We start from the raw sequence: 8,146 nt of genomic DNA on the forward strand, positions 1-8,146 counted from the left end.
TCCCGCCGCCGCGGGGCTCCGGCCCGGCCCGGAGGAGGAGCCACGAGCACCGGCGCCGCCAGTCGCCGGGAAGCGCGGGCCGCGGTGTCGCCCGGTGCCCTGCCCTTGGACGCCCCCCGTCCGCGCCCGGGTCCAGAGCCGGCCTCCCCTCCGGAAGGAAACGATCCTTGTCGGGCCGCCTCCGGCTCCCCGCGCCGACGCCCCCTCGTCCCTCCTCCCGCGGCCCTTGCTCTCGGTCCCATTTCCCGTCCCGTCCCGCCCCTCCGCCATCCTCGCAGCGCCCGCGTCCGGGGGCTCCGCTGCCCTCCTCCCGGCGCGTCGGCTCCACTGACCTCATCGGCGGAGCTCGGGCCCCGGTGCCTCGGCGAGCGCGCGGGTCTCCCCCCGGCCCGCGGCCCGTTACGTCCCGGCGTGACCCTTCCCCATGCAGCCCCGCCCAGGTCCGCCCGCGCCCCTCGCCGCGTTTTTCGGTTCTTTTGGGGTTTGTCTCGCGGTTGCTACTCGGTGTCTTCTTTCTGCACTCCCGGTCCCACTCACTGCTCAGAAAATCATCTGTCCCGTCCGAGCACCTCTGCTGCCAGCCTTACTAACTCCCCAGTCCCTACCTGTGTCTTTCCCCACCTCTCCACAGAGGCACCATCCTCACTCGGGGTCTCTCCTAAGAAAACCTCAGAGAGACTGAAAATACCTATCCTGAAAGGCTGGGGGAGATCATGGTGAATCCCCAAAGAACATAAACATTCCATGTCCCCCACCTGTTGAGTTAGGAATAGTGGGGCTGCCTGGTGGTCTCCTCAACTCTCCTCCTGGTCTCTTGTCTAGAACTAAGAACCATGTACCTGGTGGAAGACTGGAGAAATATGAACAAATTATAGGACCAATATCCGGAATATTCAAACTAAGAAAATTCTCCCCGCTCCTTAAGTGAACTTAATCAGAAAATAGAAAATATAACTTTTATTCTTGTGTATAAGCCAATTTATTTTCTAAGGCAATGACAGGAAATGTTTTATCCCTTGGATTAGGGAGGCAAAATCTCCAGCAACAGAATCTCAAGAAATGTTAAGTTATATTGGCCCAAATCATTGAAAGTTACATTATGAAGAAAGTACCTGAAGATATATGACATTTTGAAGAAGGGGGCATTTAACAGCGTTCTCTCTCTCTCTCTCTCAAATTTGGGACTCTAACTATAGCCTGAGGTGTAGCTGGCATCCCAAACTCTTTCCTCTTCTTCACATTTCAGCCTTCTGTTTTGCACATCAAACGCAAAGGGATGGTATTGAACGGCATTAGACATAGGGCTCCAGCCAGCCAGGGGCTGGCAGCGTCCCTGGAACAGTAGGCCTGCCCGGAGCCCTTGGAGGGGTGGTTCTTTCCACACCAGTCACTGGCTGTGCATGAGCACGTCTGACTAAATGGCTCTTATGTGGACAGTGAAGCTCCTTTTCCACGTCAGGTCTGGCCCAGAAACACTTGGGGATACAGATTATTGGACTCTTTCTCAAAGTTTAATTTTAGTTAGAATACAAAACTAATCAAGCAAACAGGCCCGTTCCAATTGAAAAATATATCTTCCCAAGGACATGTAAAACTTTCTAGAATAGTGCTGTTCAATAGTACTCCCCCTTAATGGAAGAGGGAGTATACTATTCTGTCCAATCTGTTCTGTCCAATAAGGCAGCCACTAGCCATGTATGACTCTTAAGCACTTGAAATGTAGCTAGTGTGATTGAGGAAATGAATTTTCAAATTTATTTAATTTTAATTAATTTTGATTGAAATAGCCTTATGTGGCTAGGGGCTGCCATGTTGGACAGCACATTGTCAGAGGAAATCCATAACGTTTGGTCCCATTACCTATGGTAAATCGTCAGGAACAAATAGTCCACCTACACACCAGCACACTCTCCCCTGCAGTATCCTGCCAGGCTTCATTCTAACGGGTGTCATTCATGTAGTTGGTCTACAAAGATCATAAATTCTCACTGGCCACAAATAACCCACTCATCAGCTGTTATAGCATTTCTGGAGAAAATCAACTCATTTGTTCTTTTTTTTCAACAAATAGGTGTTAGAGATTAAGCATTAGACAAGGTGGAAGGCTCTGGACATGGAAATGTCAACAAGACATTCACTGCCACCTCTCACGAAGTTTACAGTGCAGTGGAGAAGACTGATATTAAACACCACACTACAAAATGAATTACAGTGGTGGCAAATGATATGAAGGTAAAATGTAGAGTGCATACTCTGAGCGAGTATTTATATGACCATCTAATTTAGTCCGAAAGTCAGGCAGGCACTTGGAGATACTGAAATAAAATAATAAAATGAAAAGTATTAAGACAATGTTCTATACTTGGCTAAGTGACCTTGGGAAAGTTATTTAAATTATCTGAGCTTTATATTTCTCATCTGTAAATACATTTTGTGAGAATTTACTAACATACTGTATGTAAGTGCTTGGCACAGTGTCTAGTTCATTATAGGCACTCATGAAATGTTAGTTCTTCTCATTTCCCAACCCCTTCCTTTGTAATGAAATCTCTTAGTCATCACCTTGCTTATTTTTGTGATACTTTATCCTTTCATTTATTTAACAAATCGTTATTTAATATCTACCATAAGCAGGCAATATTCTAGAGAAACAGCAGTAAATGAAAGAGACAAAGCCCTTGACTTCATGGGGGTTATAGTCTACTAAGGAGAGAGAGATTACCCGATATAGATGCTGGGTTATAAGTGTTTTGAAAAAAAGAGAGAGAGATAGTGGGTGTATACCTGTGTTGGAGGCCATCTTAAATTGATTGGTCAGAGAAGTTCTTTCTGATCATTTTAGCAGAGAACAGAAGAAAGTGAGGAAACCAACCTTGAGGATATATGAGGGATGACTTTCCAGGAAGAGGGAATAGTCAGCACAAAGGCTTGAAATAGACATGGTATACAGAGGACCAGCAAGAGGCCAGTGTGGGTTAGAAATGGGAGGGAGCTGGTGACTTGCATATTCTTTAGGCCAATAGAATTTTTGAATTTTTGAATTTAAATTTTTCTTGTAGCCACATTTTTTAAAGGGTGAAATTAAATTTAATAATATATTTTATTCAACTCAATATATGCAAAATATTATCATTCCAACAGGTAGTCAATAGAAAATCATTACTGAGAAAATTTACATTGTTTTTATTGGTACTAACTTTTCCAAATCCATTGTGTAATTTCCACTTACAGCACACCTCAGTTCAGACTAGCCACTTTTCAAATGTTACATAGACACGTGTAACTAGTGTCTCCCATATTGCACAGTGCATATTTGGAGCCTTGAAGACATTGGTAAAGATTTTGGCTTTGATTCTGAGTGACAATGAAGGTGCTGAGTAGAGTGGTAGTGTGGTTTTTGTTTTATAGGGACCACTCTAGCTGCTAGAGAAAGAAAAAACTAGATGGGGACAAGAGTGGAATCAGGGAAAGCATTTAAAACATTATTGAAGCAACCCCATCATTTTGGAATAGAAGAAAAAGACAAATACCTTTCATTCTTCTTCCCACAGTGTCTGCACCTCTTCCGCCTTTGCAGTAAGTAGAAGCATTGGGAAAGTTTTCTCTATGAGTTTAATTTTATATTTATTGAGATTCCTCTAGCTATTTATTTGGTGTTCCCCTAAGTCAGTGAAGTAATTTTCTCCTCCTCTAATTTTCACGATACATAAGTTTTAGGATAGGTAATTTTCTGGGAATTCCCTACCAAGGACTAAGCTTTTTACTAACACAAAGAGAATAAAGTAATACATTCTAGGAAGAATTTAAGGGGAAAAAAATATATTTGAATAAGAGGGGTGTAAAGGGACAGACTTGTACAGAAACTCGATCATTGAAGAAAAGTTAACATAATAAATGCATACTAAAATATAGGCAGATCTGGGGCCAGCCGAGTGGCTCAGTTGGTTAAGAGCTCGCTCAAGAGTTTGAGCTCTGAGCAACAGCGGTTCGATTCCCGGCCCGAGCTGAGAAGCCGCTGAGCTGCCAACAGGTGGCCGGATGACTCAGCCTAAAATATATATATATATATCCAGATCTGTGTATTATATCGGAAGAGACAATACTGAAACGTAGGCAATTCTAATACCACTGGCTAAAACTCTCTGATGGGATTGCTCTACTCATCTAAATAAGAATGTTTCAGCAGTTATACTTTTGAACTACCTGATAAAATCTCTATGAAGCACTTTGGTCGATTTTGAGAGAAACAACAAAACAAAAACTTCTTGAAACTATAAGTTTCCAGAAAAAAGTGAAAAAGTTGATTCCCTGTCCTCTCTAAATCCGTTACCAACTTCAAACATGTGCATATCTGACTATATAACATATGCACCTTCTGTCCCCTCCTCTGAGCGGAAGCTGTGAGAACACAGGGCCATCTGGATTTATATTGAAGTTGCTCTTGTAGGGGTGTGTCCCTGGCTTCTGGATGATATTAATGTCAACCACCCCAAAACCAAGCCTGACACACGAAGAGCCACTCAGCAGACTCCCCGGAATTCAGAGTACACTGAGTGTCTGAATTGACTGGAAAGAATTAGCATTCACTTGAAAATGTCAGAAAAAGGTACAAATGAGTTTAAAAGGAGGGATGTCCTGGCTTGATCAGTTATGGAAGTCATAGGTAAATATTTAAATATGTGGTTCAGCACACGCTTCCATCACAAGGTGTAAGCAAGTTTAGGCTAGTCCTGACATTTGATTCAGTATTTTACTGTGATAGTTAAAACTTTTTTTCTTTCCTTGACAGATCAAGGCTGAGTTTATTTCACTTGTGTGAAGCAACTGTGGCATCTAGTGGCTAATAATGATAATGTAATTCAGTGTGTTTCTAAGAGATAAATTGTGTTATAAAGTATTTCAGACCTTGCCGGAAGATTGTAATCATAAAGGCATAATGCGATTTTTATTTCCTCAGAAACACGCACACGAGGGGATGACAGGAGATCATATGCTGAAATATGAAACGGTAATTATTTAGAGCACCTTACAAGGCTGTCAGTTTTAGAGGCGAATGCTAATCTACCTTGAGTTTATCAACGTGAAAGTGTAGTTAATTTTTTTACACTGCTTGCATATTTGATGCTACTGAGGAATTATTAATTTCTTTTTTAGGTATGATAATATTGTGGCTATGTTTAAAAAATAGTCCTAAAAAAGTCCTTATTTTTCAGAAATATTGGGTTGTCGGAAAAGTCATGATGTATTTTTTCTATGTTTTTTGTTGCAAAAATGCATCATGACTTTTCCAGCAACACAACATATACTGTAGTGTTTACAGATGAATTGGTATGAGGTCTGAACTCAAATAATATGGGATTGCAGATGGTGCTGAGTGGATAGTGATGTGGGTGGGCCTGATAGGTACTGGTGACTGTTGTGGCTGGCTGATGATCCTTGGACAAATTTGAAATTCTCTATAATAGAAAGATTAAAATATTTTATTTAAAATCAGCACCCATTCAATTTTTGTTTCCTATAGAATTATCTGACTGTGAGACGGTCCACATGTCCAAATCATCAATGCACTTTGAGAAGAAGAGAATGAGATTCCTGATGTCACTTAGGAAAGGATCAAAAGGTGAGCATATCAGAATTAAAACTTCCAATTTTTCCATCTCCCTAGGACTCCAGTGACAGTCTCTTAGACATGAGCGAAACACCCAATCAAGCTTTTACATATAAAGAGGCACTATTTATGATGTGAGGATTTTTTTTTCTCTTTAAGTAGTAATAGTCTATGATTAGGCAGTGAGCTGCAAAAGCTTCAGAGAGCTCCTAATCACCAATCTGAATTTATTCTAAAAAGGTTTTTTTTATTTTAATTTTCTCCTTTCACTACTCTCCTAAAATATTAATAAGCTCCAATTCAATATTTCCTATCTTAGAAAAGTTAAAATGCATGTGTTACCCTTCTTCCTTTTCTTTAATTTTCAACCCCTGTTAATTTCTGGGCCTCTTTTCCTGTCCTACAGTCTGTTGAAAAGAAATCTAATATAATCACATGTTTAATTAAAATATTTCTGGTCACCACATTTTAAAAAGTAAAAACAGGTAAAATTAATCTTGGTATACTTTATTTTATTTTATACAATATATTCAGTTCTGACTATTAATTCTTTTATTATGATTAGTTTCAGGTGTACAAAACAACATAATGATTAGATATTTACACCCCTCACAAAGTGATAACCCCAACAAATCTACTACCCATTTGACACTGTATATAGTTATTACAATTGACTAATTCTTAAAACTCACTTTTTAAATAACAAAGACAATGGGGTTCCAGAACATTTATAGTTAATTGTGCTGCTTTCTTAAGTATCAATATACAAATATTTGCATACTGATATATACAAATGTATATATGAAAGAGTCAAGAGGTGGGCATATCAGAATTAAAATTTCTAATTCTTCCATTCCCCCTGGACGCCAATAGACAGTATCTTAGACATAAGCAAAACACCCAATTTATATATATATATATATATATATATATATATATATGGAGAGAGAGAGAGAGAGAGAGAGAGAGAGAGAGAGAGGGAGAGAATACACATTTTAAGAAAGGAAAAACTATATTATAATTGTAATACTCAATATATACCGATAACAAAAGATGAATGCAGGTCATATGTATACATTTTTTGGCACCCCTGGTATGTAATACCCCACTATCGTTACAGAAGAAGCGTATGAGGAGAGATTAGGGGGTCTTTTTTTGTTATGCCTATTTTTATTAAATTTCAGGATATTTTACTAAGAAGCAAGAAAGGTTAGATATTACATCATCTCACAACCCATTGTCATTGTACGTTGAGTGAGTGAGGCAGGTGCAGTTTATAATTCATTTGAAGGCTGTGCAATCCATAGTAAACTAATAATGACACAAATCTTTCAATAGTCTTGAGAGTCAGGTTTTATGGATTACAATAAAATATTAGCACTGGGCACGTAGAGCTTTTTTTTTCTGTCTCTCCACAATTTTTTTTTCAGTTTTGGAAAATATACTTATGTTCTTATATCATTTATTCATGTTAATATAGAATAAGTTTGTTATTTCTATATGAGTTAATAAATTAATATTTTTCTGATTTTTAATTTCTCATATAATAAGTATTTGGGATTCTCATTAATTTTTAAGACAACAAAGGGGTCCCAAGAACAAACATTTGAGCATACTGGTCTAAGGAAATGCCTTCATTTATCCTTTTCTTCTCCTGAAAATAGCACAGGTTTTTTTTTAGGAGGAATAATCAATAGTTAGGATGTCTTGCACTGTGTTGTACACCTGAAACTAATTACCAAAAAAAAACCAAAATGTCTTGCTCCTGATGGAACACTAACGCTAATAGTTTGGGATGACACAAGAGTGGTTGTCTTTGAATTTGCATTTCTGAAGCTTTGACGTGTGTATGAGTATATTATTGCCTCTGTTCTTTTAGATTCACACCTATTGCATTCTAGGAATCTGGTGACATTTTTTTTCTTTTTTTTTTTTCTGCACATGCTGCTATTAGAAGGGAATGGCAGGGATGAATCTTCTGAGACAAATAGAGTTTAAATCATTCAGACATTTCGGATTCTAATTTATATCTTGTAACAAATTAGCATCTCTGACAAATTTGGAAGTATACTTTTCATTTCTATAAAAACAAACTGCAGGACAATACATTGTTATAAGGCTCCAACCATTCTGTATTATTGTGCCAAAGAAAGAATGCCTCAAGTTAATTCTAGAGTTGGAGTGTCATAAAATTTATTTGGAAAAGAGAAGATAACATTGTTATACCAATAAAGTAGAAGGTACGCAATTATTTGCCCATTGAAGCCAATTGGTGCTCTAGGAATAGACAGAATGCAAAATCCAGATAAAATTATGCGAACTAATTGAAAAAGGCAAATTGGGTCCTATAAATGAAATAAATGGCCATCATTTGGAAATTGCTATAATAATATTGTTCAAGATGGAAACTATGAGTGCCTGTGTGTGTGTGTGTGTGTGTGTGTGTGTGTGTGTGTGTGTGTGTGTGTGTGTGTGTGTGTTGGAGAGTGATTATACATTCTCTCATTGGGCCCCTGTGGTCTTATCTCCGAATCATCA

General features: G+C 39.0%; 1 long non-coding RNA gene across 3 annotated transcripts in view; it reads left to right on the forward strand.

The window, feature by feature from the left end:
* Positions 1-8,146, forward strand: part of LOC109375395 (uncharacterized) — a 16,461-nt gene that overhangs the window by 1,229 nt on the left and 7,086 nt on the right. Inside the window, exons 2-5 of one of the 3 annotated variants that reach the window (XR_002122565.1) lie at positions 2,072-2,232; positions 3,552-3,576; positions 4,958-5,008; positions 5,522-5,620. This is a non-coding gene — a long non-coding RNA (uncharacterized LOC109375395). The remainder of the gene's footprint in view (positions 1-2,071; positions 2,233-3,551; positions 3,577-4,957; positions 5,009-5,521; positions 5,621-8,146) is intronic. The other 2 variants (XR_002122567.1, XR_002122566.1) reach the window with 2 other exon arrangements.

Source organism: Hipposideros armiger, unplaced genomic scaffold, assembly GCF_001890085.2.
Source record: "Hipposideros armiger isolate ML-2016 unplaced genomic scaffold, ASM189008v1 scaffold_943, whole genome shotgun sequence".
Lineage (NCBI taxonomy): Eukaryota > Metazoa > Chordata > Mammalia > Chiroptera > Hipposideridae > Hipposideros > Hipposideros armiger.